General features: G+C 37.9%; 1 protein-coding gene across 1 annotated transcript in view; it reads left to right on the forward strand.

Annotated features, from left to right (window-relative positions):
• The window catches only part of KCNH8 (potassium voltage-gated channel subfamily H member 8), a 447419-nt gene that overhangs the window by 351741 nt on the left and 83286 nt on the right, over positions 1-12392 (forward strand). The window lies entirely within an intron of this gene.

Consider the following 12392-nt stretch of genomic DNA (forward strand, 5'->3'; position numbering starts at 1 on the left):
TAAGCATTTCTCTAGACCACAGTTCTATTAGCACTGTCTGCCCTACAATATTCCCCCAGCCTATTTTATCATGTTATTCAAATGGCCTTAATGCCAGGTTCACTGAGACTTTTGAACCTTATAATAGGGGGTGGTTCCCACAGGCGTCCTTGTATGGGAGATGTGATAGGAGTATGTGGGATTTCATGCAGTTAGTCATCCATGATGCAATCAAATCGAAGAAGTGTAAAACCAAAACTTCCCTCAAGAAAGTTATGATCCAGTTGGGAGGAGACAGGCTATATTTCTGTGGAAAGAGTTTTGACAATACCGGGCAGTAAACTCTTAAGTGCCAAGTTCAGAAGCAGTGAGAAACGAGAGCCAGGGGGCCAGGGGAATTTCTTGGAAAAGGAAGGCAGTACTTGTAGCAGCATTCCTGAAGTAGCATACTGGGACTGCAGCAGTTGTAACAGGCTCTTGGCTGGTGGAAAGCAGGAATAGCCTAGGGAGCAGAGAACAAGAATTCTCATTTTCTGAAGAGCTACAATGTGCCAGACCCCATGTTGGCTGTTTTATACCCAGTATTATAACTTTTATGACTTAGAGCATATCCCACCTGAATTTAGAATTTAGAATTGATCTCAAGAATAGATTTGACACATTGAACACTAAAGACTGAAGATTAGGTGAGTTGTGGAACGACATCAAGGACATCATACATGAAGAAAGCAAAAGGTCATTAAAAAGACAAGAAAAAAAGAAGAGAGCAAAGCGAATGTCAGAAGAGACTCTGAAACTTGCTCTTGAATGTAGAGTAGCTAAAGCAAATGGAAGAAATGATGACGTAAAAGAGCTGAACAGACGATTTCAAAGGGCAGCTCCAGAAGACAAAGAAAAATATTATAATGAAATGTGCAAAGACCTGGAGTTAGAAAACAAAAAGAGAAGAACATGCTCAGCATTTCTCAAGCTGAAAGAACTAAGGAAAAAATTCAAGCCCTGAGTTGCAAAAGTGAAGGATTCTAAAGAGAAAATACTGAACACCGCAGGAAGCATCAAAAGAAGAAGGACAGAATACAGAGAGTCACCGTTTCAAAAAGAGCTGGTCGAAACTCAGCCATTTCAGGAGATAGCATATGATCAAGGACTGATGGTATTGAAAGAAGTCCAAGCTGTACTGAAGGCATTGGCGACAAACAAGTTTCCAGGAATGGACAGAAAACCAATTGAGATGTTTCAACAAATGGGTGCGGCATTGGAGGTGCTCAGTTGTCTAAGAAATTTGGAAGATAGCTACCTAGCCAACTGACTGGAAGAGATCCGTATTTGTGCCCATTCCAAAGAAAGTGATCCAACAGAAAGCAGAAATTATCAAACAATATCATTAATATAACACACAAGTAAAATTTCGCCAAAGATCATTCAAAAGTGGTTGCAGCAGTACATTGACAGAGAACTGCCAGAAATTCAAGCCAGATTTAGAAGAGGATGCGGAATGAGGGATATCATTGCTGATACCAGATGGATCTTGGCTGAAAGCAGAGAGTACCAGAAAGATGTTTACCTGTGTTTTATTGACTGTGCAGAGGCATTCAACTGTTTGGATCATAACAAATATAGATAACATTTTGAAGAATGGGAATTCTAGAACATTTAATTGTGTTCTTGCAGAGCCTGTACTTAAACCAAAAGACAGTCATTCAAACAGAACAAGGAGATACTGCATGGTTTAAAGTCAGGAAAGTTGTGCAAAAGGGTTATGTTCTTTCACCATATTATTCAGTCTGTATGCTAAGCAAATAATCCGAGAAACTGGACTATATAAAGAAGAATGGGGCATCAGGATTGGAGGAAGGCTCATTAACAACCACTTTCTTGCTGAAAGTGAAGAGAACTTGAAGCACTTACTGATGAAGATCAAAGACCACAGCCTTCAGTATGGATTACACCTCAACATAAAGAAAACAAAAATCCTCACAACTAGACCAATAAGCAACATCATGGTAAATGGAGAAAAGATAGAGGTTGTCAAGGATTTCACTTTACTTGAATCCACAATCAACACCCATGGAAGCAACAGTCAAGAAATCAAAATTTGCATTGCATTGGGCAAATTGACAGCAAAACACCTCTTTAAAGTGTTGAAAAACAAAGATGTCACCTTGAGGACTAAGGTGCACTTGACCCAAGCCACGGTGTTCTCAATCGCCTTATATGCATGCAAAAGCTGGACAATGAATAAGGAAGACCAAAGAACAATTGATGCCTTTGAATTATGGTGTCGGCAAAGAATATTGAATATGCTATAGGCTGCCAGAAGAACAAAAAAATCTGTCTTGGAAAAAGTACAGCCAGAGTGCTCCTTGGAAGCAAGGATGGTGAGATTTCATGTCACATACTTTGGACATGTTATCAAGGAAGGAGCAGTCCCTAGAGAAGGACATTATGCTTGGTTAGGGGGTCAGCACAAAAGAGGAAGACCCTAAACGAGTTGGCTTGACACGGTGGCTGCAAGCGTGGGCTCAAACATAGCAACGATTATGAGGATGACACAGGACTAGGCAGTGTTTCGGTTTTTTTTTTTTTTTGGTTGTTCATGGGGTCACTATGATTTGGAACCAACTCAATTATACCTAACAGCAACAATAACATTATGACCTATATAAAGCTGCCACTCTCCTTGATGGCCTGTGTTTCAACCTAGCAAAGTGGCAAGCGTTCTCCAAATAAACACAGTGGGAAATGTCCAAGCCTTAACCTTACTAATTTGGCATCTGAAGAGTCTGCTAGATAATTGAGCTTATCCTCTATTTACACCTACTATATTGTGAGTGGTCCTGAATCAGAAATTAAGGGATAAACTCTTCCCGGCCTTTGACCAAAGGTAAAAGCTGTGCTGGTCGCAAGGCCAAGAATGTCTGGGAAATAATCTCATAATGTCACTTGTTTGTTAAATGTTTGTTGAGGAAATTTTCCTGATGTAAAACCAGTGCTCATTTGTAAGCGGCATTGGAGTATTTCGGTGACTTGAGCAGCACTTAGGAAACCATTGCTTTCGAGTGCCAAATGGCAACTAAGTGACTTGAATTTGTTAGGTGATGCTTCCCAAACTTGTGTTTGTAGGGAATAGCTCTGTTTTGTTGTAAACAATCACTGTAGGCTAGGAGAAATAATGTTATTTTAATATTTCTAACGAATTACTTGGATGACTTTGGGCACTAATCATAAGCGCTCACACATATTAAACACTTATTACATTTAATTCTCATAACACTTATGTTTAGTTTCCATAGCACTATAAGGTACCACAGTTTACGTATAAGGAAATAGAAGTTCAGAGAGTATAAATTTTTCACTAAGACCTTACAGACTTCTGGTAAAATATCTATCTCCTTATATAACACCAAAACCAAACCCATTGCCATCGAGTTGGTTCTGACTCATAGTGACCCCATAGGACAGAGTAGAACTGCCCCGTAGGGTTTCCAAGGAGCGGCTGGTGGATTTGAACTGCTGACCTTTTCAATAGCAGCCGAATGTCTGACCACAGTGCCACCAGGGCTCCTCTCCTTATATACAATAAGCTTATTTTATTCATTTAATTTCAATAAATATATCACAAATAATTTATTTTTAACAAGAGAAGTTTGAAGTGTGTATTACCGTGGACTCAAGCCTAGGAAACCTTGTTAGGAAATCCTACACAAGGCTGATGAAATTACTAATGGCAGGGACACAGTATTTACTACAAAAGTGTTATTAGGTGCTGTTGAGTCGCTTCCAACTCGTAGTGACCCTAGGTACAACAGAAAGAAACACTGCCTGGTCCTGCACCATCCCCACAATCATTTTTATGCTTGAGCCCATTGTTGCAGCCACTGTGTCAGTGCATCTTGTTGAGGTCTTCCTCTTTTTCACTGATCCTTTGCTTTACCAAGCATGATGTCCTTCTCCAGGGACTGGAGAAAAAAAGTAGGCAGTGGCAATATTAAATGAGGCTGGGGGTTTACAAAACCCCAGATAATTATCAAGGGCAGAAGCTGTCGCAGACTGGGTAAGGATGAAGGTGTGAAAAAGTGCTGAGTGCACCAGGCTGGGAGTACTTTGGGAACACCCTGGAGTTTCCACAGGAGTTGTACAGGTTTTATCTTTTACATATATTGAGCTTCCATTTAACATACTTGGCAAGCTTCTGTATGAGTATCTGTAATTAGGGAATATGCAAGCACTGATACAGGGAAATAATATGTATAACTGTGAAATGAAAGGATTAAACAACAACAATGACAAATCTATGCCTAGACAAATGTATGTGAAATTTGAGAACACCCAAGAGGAAGATGTAACTGAAATGCTTCAGATAACCACCAGAATTAATAAATGAATCGTGTAAGTTGCTGGATACCAGATCAATATACCAAAATCAACTGTATTTCCATATACTAGAAATAATTAGAAAATGAAATATAAAAAAGATTTTAAATACCAAATGTGTAGGAATACATCTAACTAAAGACGTGCAAGGCTTCTTTCTACACAGAAAAGTACGAAACTTTAGTGAGGAAATTTACAAAGGGTTTAAAATAATGAAAGGATGTATAATGGTGATGGTTGGAAGACAAAATATAGTACAGATGTTAATTTTATCCAAATCTAAAAATCAATGCAATCCCAATAAAAATCTCAAAAGATCTCTGTGTGTGTGTCTGTGTGGTGTGTGTGTGTTTGAAAATTGACAAGCTTTGCTAAAATTTAGTGGAAATGCAAAGTCAAAGCAATGATGAAGAACAACAAAATGGAAAGATTTGTACCACAGATATCAAGATGTATTATAAAATTGCCATAATTAAGGAAGTATGGTGTTGCCTCAAGAATAGACAAATAGGCCAGTATAATAGAAGAGAGTCCCCAAACTGGCCCACACATAATATCGTCACCTAGATGATGCTGCAGTACAAAGGGGCACTGATGGTCATTTCAGTAAGTGCTTCTGGGTCCGCTGGATATCCACATGTGAAACGAAAAATTTTTTGACTGCTCTTTAAATTGTCTATTCAAATTAATTTCAGATAGATTTTAATCTAAATGTGAAAGGAAAAATGATAAAGTATCTAAAATAGAATAAAAGAGAGTACCTTCACAACCTTGGTTTCTTAAACATGACACAAGAAGACCTAACTACAAAAGAAAAGACTGATGAACTACCTTAAAATTAAGCACTTTTGTTTTTCAAAGCTTCTCTTTGACCAAGGGTTCTTATCCAGTGCATATAAAAAGAACTTTTACAAACCAGTAAGAGAAAAAGCTGGCAACTCTAATAAATAGGCAAAAAAACTTAAAAAGGCACTTCAAGAACAGAGTTCCCAAACCCAAATAGACACTAAGTGTATTCAACAGTGCTCAACATTATATTCATCTGGGACATGCAAATTAAAACTGTGGTTAGATGCGTTTTACACTCATAAGATTGTCTACCTAAAAACACTGACAACACTAAGTGTTTGAGAGGATTTGGAACACCTTGACTTTAGACTTTATCATTATCTAAACATAACTATACTGTGACTCAACAATTTGACTCCTAACCATATACCTTATAGAGATGCATACATGTGCACATAAAAAAATACATATATATATATATATACACTGATGCCTATAGAAGCATTATTGTAAAAATCTCAAACTAGAAGCAATCCAAATGTCTGTTAATGGGAGAGTAAATAAATAAATCATAAAATAATTTAATGGAATACTATATAGCAATGAAAAATGAATGGACAAAATACGTCATGCAACAGCATGGATGAGTCTTGCAAACTTAAGGCTGAACAGAGAAGCCAGACATAAAGAAGCACGCAGTGTATGATTTTTGTTTCTAGAACGTTCAAAAATTAGCCAGGTTTATTGACTGCAATATAATTCAGAAGTGTGGTTACCTTCAGTGGGGGGGGGGGGCGATTAGTTACTGCGAAGGGGACAACAAGGAGGCCTCTGGGGTGCTAATCTGTTTATTCCTCTGGGTGGTGATTCCATAAGTAGGTTCACTTTGAGAAATCTCAATGAGCTGTACATTTAGTATTTGTGTAATTTTCTCTGTGTCTCAATATTAATTTTACATTGTAAAATTAGATGAGTTAAAAATAACAATCCAACTATTAAGTGTGGGATGAGAAGATGAGTAGTAAATTAACTTCTCACTTTTCAAATCAGGATGTTGGTAGGTGTTGTCTAATGTGACGAGTCAGGCAATAGAAGTAAATCGTATTGTCTGAAATGTTGGTGATAACTACAAGAAGATATAAAATAAATCATTTCTAAAGGCTGCTTTTGGGGAGTGGGATGGGAGTGAGACGGGAATGAACTGTTTGGGGTTGGGTTTGGAGCTGAACTGTCCCTCATAAATTTTCTAAACAACCGATTTACAATTATAAACATTTGTAAAGGAAGTATCAAACTACCAGCGTTTCATTTCAGTCTCATAAATATTTACAGCACACTTAAATTGTGCCAGGCACTGTACTAGATGCTGGGGAAACAAAGATGACTAAGACGTGACACTTTCCATCACAGTTTAGTGATGGAGATAAGTACTTAGATAGAAGATGTCCTTTCTTTTTCTTTCTTAATCTTTTCTATTAAAATGTAGCCCCTGAACATTTAGAAAAGACTGGAAACACACACACTGAAAAATAAGGTGTACATAATCCTATCACCACGAGATTGCCTTTTCATACATATCCCTATTTTTTCTGAAATATATATCGCAAAATACGCATAACCTTTTTGTCACCAAACAAAATATAAACATTTTCCCATGCGTTTTAGCCCTATCATACTTTGTAATGGCTGCCTAAAAGCCATCTAGCAAGCTTACCCCAACTGATGGGGCCATCGGCTCAGCATGGAAGGTTAGATAAAGCTTCCTAGTGAAGATGACTCACTGCTGAGGACTCATCCAATTTAAATGGAACATCATTGGCATGAAAAAGGTAGAGAGAAACTCGCATAACAATCGGTGCTTCCCTTGGATCCCCCATCCTCCGTATACTACTTGGACATAATTTTATTGGCCCATGGAGTTATGGTGCTCACAAATGTAGGCTATTTTTAAGATGTCGTTACACTTCCATTGTAATTCATCACTTAGGAAATTATGCTTTTTTTTTTTTCCCCTCTGCCACTAGCAACAACAGTGTACTTGTAGCAAAGTAGCAAAGAGTGGGAAATTCCAGAGCAACGTGTTGGTGGGACAGAGGAGGGGGCAGCCAAGACTATTGAAAACCTGAGCTCTGTTGTTGTTGTTAGGTGCCATTGTGTCAGTTCTGACTCATAGTGACCTTACGTACAACAGAATGAAACACTGCCTGGTCCTGCACCATCCTCACAATTATTGCTATGCAGCCACTGTGTCAGTCCATCTCATTGAGGGTCTTCCTCTTTTTCACTGACCCTTTACCAAGCATGATGTCCTTCTCCAGGGGCTGATCCCTCCTGATAACATGTCCAAATTATGTCAGACGTAGTCTCGCCATCCTTGCTTCTAAGGAGCGTTCTGGTTGTACTTCTTCCAAGACAGATTTGTTCATTCTTTTGGCAGTCCATGGTATATTCAATCTTCCTTGCCAGTGCTACAATTCAAAGGCATCATTTCTACTTTGATCTTCCTTGTCCATTGTCCAGCTTTCCCATGCATATGAGGCGATTGAAAACACCACAGCTTGGGTCAGGCACACCTTAGTCCCCAAGGTGACATCTTTGCTTTTCAACACTTTAAAGAGGTGTTTTACAGCCAGTTTGCCCAATGCAATGCATCTTTCGATTTCTTGACTGCTGCTTCCATGGGTGTTGATTGTGAATCCAAGTAAAATGAAATCTTTGAGGACTTCAAACTTTTCTCAATTTATCATCACGTTGCTTATGGATCCAGTTGTGAGGATTTTTGTTTTCTTTATGTTGAGGTGTAATCTATACTGTAGGCTGTGGTCTTTGATCTTCATCAGTAAGTACTTCAGTCCTCTTCACTTTCAGCAAGCAAGGTTGCGTCATCTGCATAAAGCAGGTTGTTAAGAGTCTTCTTTGAATCCTGATCCTGTTCTTCTTCACATAGTCAGCTTCTCAGATTTTTGCTCAGCATACAGATTGAATAGGTATGGTGAAAGGATATAGCCCTGATGCACACCTTTTCTAACTTTAAACTTTAAACCATGCAATACCTCCTGGTTCTGTTTGAATGACTGCCTCTTGATCCATGTTCAGATGCCTCATGAGCACAATTAACTGTTCTGGAATTCCTGTTCTTCAAAATGTTATCCATAATTTGTTATGATCCACACAGGCGAATGCCTTAGCTTAGTCAATAAAACACAGGTAAACATCTTTCTGGTATTGTCTGCTTTCAGCCAGGATCCATCTGACATCACCAGTGATATCCCTGGTTGCATGTCCTCTTCTAAATCTGGTTTGAATTTCTGGCAGTTCCCTGTCAATATACTGCTGTAGCTGCTTTTGAATGATCTTCAGGAAAATTTTACTTGCATGTGGTATTAATGATATTGTTCAATAATTTCTGCATTCTGTTGTATCACCTTTCTTTGGAATAGGCACAAGTATGAATCTCTTTCAGTCCGTTGGCCAGGAAGCTGTCTTCCATATTTCTTGGCATAGACAAGTGAGCACTTCCAGTGCCGCATCTGTTTATTGAAACATCTCAATTGGTATTCCATCAATTTCTGAAGCCTTATTTTTCCCAGTACCTTCAGTGAGGCTTAGACTTCTTCCTTTGGTACCACCGGTTCCTGATCATATGTCACCTCCTGAAATGGTTGAACATCGACCAATCCTTTTTGGTATAATGACTGTGTGTATTCCTTCCATCTTCTTTTGATGCTTCCTGCATCATTTAGTATTTTCCCGATGGAATCCTTCAGTATTACAACTCGAGGCTTGAATTTTTTCTTCAGTTTTTTCAGCTTGAGAAATGCTGAGTGTGTTCTTCCCTTTTAGTTTTGAATCTCCATGTCTTTGCACAGATTATCATAATACTTTGTCTTCTCAAGCCACCCCTTGAAATCTTCTGGTCAGCTGTTTTACTTCATCATTTTTTCCTTTTGTTTTAGCTACTTGATGTTCAAGAGCAACTTTCAGAGTCTCTTCTGACATCCACTTAGGTCTTTTCTTTCTCTCCTGTCTTGCTTTCTTCATGTATGATGTCCTTGATGTCATTCCACAACTCGTCTGGTCTTCAGTCATGAGTGTTCAACAGGTTAAATCTATCCTTGAGATGATCTCTAATTTCAGGTGGGACATACTCAAGGTCATACTTTGGCTCTTGTGGACATGTACTAATTTTCTTCAGTTTCAACTTGAACTTGCAAATGAGTAATTGACGGAATACATAGGAATCAAATCAACTACATCTGTGGGAAGAGGTGATAGAAATCTCAATATCATCAGAACACGGGTACTGGCCAACTACAGATCAGACCATCAGTTACCTGAGCTTTTGTCCCCTTTTATGTCAGGAAGAAACAGCCTGATGTAGACTCAGGCAGCACTCCAAAACAGTTGGCTAAAGAAATCAGTGATGATGTTATATATACTCCAAGAAAACAGTGTTGCCAAAGAGCAAGGGAGGGAGAGAGAGAGAGAATGTGGAGAAAGGGAAAGAGCCAGGGAAAGCCAGGCAGCTCTGTGGGAATGCTTTTGTCATTTGAGGTCTGGTTATATTCTTCTTCTGTCCCAATTGTTGGAGTTCCTTCAAAGACCTGATACTTAGGTGAGATTTTACAAAATTTGTTTTATACTAAACTTCCTACACAAAGAAAAAGAGCCTCCCACACACTCAGCAGACCTAGCATGCAACTTCAAGAATTATATACATGACATTTGCTAGGAGTGAAAGGGAAAGTGAGTGATAATTTCCAAACTGACCTGGATATAGAAGCTCCTGAGTCAAACTTTCATAGCGGATGGAATGATTTTCTTGATAGTGATATACACTCTCTGCCAGTGTGAAAATAATAACCAGCGACAGAGAGGTCATAGTAAGTTGGAAAATGAACCTATGAGAGCCAGTGTTTTATTTTTTTAACTACTTAAATTAGAAGTTTTTTCTTATGCTGAAGTGAGACTTTGAAATTACGGTGACTCAGACCTAGAATAGTACTTTCCAACAGCACATATGAATGCTACAATTAATCCAGTAATTCATTTTATTGGTAGTATACAATTAGGATGCTAAATGATCTGAACATATTACTTCTCTTACTTTAAGTGCTTTACACAGATTATAATTAAGGAAAGCAAAGTTAAAATCATATACATAATTAAGGAAAGCAGTGTTAAAATAAATGGAATATAATGTTCTCAGTTCTCAGCTTAATCTCCCTGAAAGGACTATTACATATTTTTAAAGATGGTAGGGCCTTCAAATATTCAGCCCGTGAGTATATTAACACAGCCCGAAATTGGGGTTTAATATCGTTGACCTGGAGCAGAATCAGTTCTTTTCTTTGGCTAGTGTTTGTCATAAATAGAAGTCTTCTCTTCCCCCGCAAAATATTGAAGCATCAGAAATGGTATGCCTCTAAAACCATACAGAAAAACGAACCTCTGTTTAGAAGCTCTACAGAACCATTCGACATTAAATCATTAAGCAATATGCATTTTGCTTGGGGTATTTTTGCCCTGTCTGGAGACACTTCATTTCTTAACATTTTGTACCTTTATGTGTTGTTGTTGTTCTTAGGTGCCGTCAAGTCAATTTTCCACTCATAGTGATCCCATGTGACAGAGTAGAACTGTCACATAGGGATTTCTAGGCTGTTGCCTTTATTGGAGCAGATCATCAGGTCTTTCTCCCACGGAACCCACTGAGTGGATTTGAACCACCAACTTTTTGGTTAGCAGCCGAGTGTTTAACCGTTGTCCACCAAGGCACCTTGCTTGCGTTTAGTAGGCATTTATTGAATATCCTTTGAATGTCTTTAATCAAAAAGTGATTTCCAACAAGAACAACTCTATTTGAGTGGATGCTGGAAAGCCTTAAATCTGGGTCCTTTACCCAAAATTTTATTCCATTCATAATTGGCTGAGCAGCCTGAAAATTCATAACACTTTTCACACTTATGGGAAAAATTAACATTAACTTGAGCACCCACTGTTTTTCACGTATACATGAGTCACTTTTTAAAAATAATATATATTAACTCCTTAAATCTTGAAATAGCCCTATAGCAAGGTACCATTATGTTTATCTAATGTATAAGAAAACTGAGTTCATATAAGGGAATTATGTAACTTGCCAAATTTACATAATCAGGAAGCAGCAAAGCCAGCGTTCAGATATAGACCTGTCTGATTCTGAAGTTCATGTTCTCTCTGCAACATTATGTTTCTTCTGGTAAATGTAGACACTATTTTATATCCTCCTCTAATAACTTTTCCAAAATACTGAAGGCCTTGTTATGAAAAAAGTGTTTTTTTTTATTTTATAGGCATGATGACTATATTTTTCATAGAGAAATGATCATATATAATGTGATAAAGAATTTTAATTCCAGTTTCTGATTAGATTGAAATTTGTACACCAGTATTTGGTAATTTCTGGTAAATGTAGAAATTTTTTAAAAAAGACTTTTAATCGAGACTGTCTCTTAAAATATTCAGGAGGATAGATGTAATAGCATGTTGACACGATCACACTAAACATATATATACATTTTCATACTAAGAACAAGAAAAGGGAAAATTACAGGTTGAGGCCCTGTTAGAAACTTAATCTCCCCCTTAGAAAACACATTACATAGCAACCAAATCTCTTGCCCCTCAAATTTTGGACAAAGTTGAAAACAGTGGCACCCTGCTTAAAGATGGCAGCTGACAGTGCCACTTTGAATGTGTGTCACTCTCCTCAGTCCTGACAGTAACCAAATCTCACCCACCAGGCTCCTGGAGGGGCTTACTGCACCTCTTCCAAGTCTCCCATTCCAGGGCTTGAACCCGAAATTTTTCTTATTCTGGTTATGGATCGGGATCACTCAAGTTTCAAAAATTCAGGTCTGTTCCGGTTTCACTTCATCGGCCATGACTGAACTGGTTCGAACCAGTTTAAAGCCCTGATTTGAACCATATTAATCTCAGCTTCAGATTGCTTAGAAAATCCTATATTACATTTCTAATAACTTTCTCAATACTTTTATTAATAGAAATGTATACATCCTAAAATGAATAATATAAATGCATGTCCTAAAACTAAAAAGTGGTGGTTTTGGGGCTTGAGATTAATATTCCCATAAAGGCTAACCAGTTATAGTAGACTGCTTTTTTTTAATGTATTTATTATGATAATAAAAATAATACTTATAAGTATTAAATCAATACAGATATGAATAGAGAACAAAAGTTTGTCT

Source organism: Loxodonta africana, chromosome 27 (assembly GCF_030014295.1).
Source record: "Loxodonta africana isolate mLoxAfr1 chromosome 27, mLoxAfr1.hap2, whole genome shotgun sequence".
NCBI lineage: Eukaryota > Metazoa > Chordata > Mammalia > Proboscidea > Elephantidae > Loxodonta > Loxodonta africana.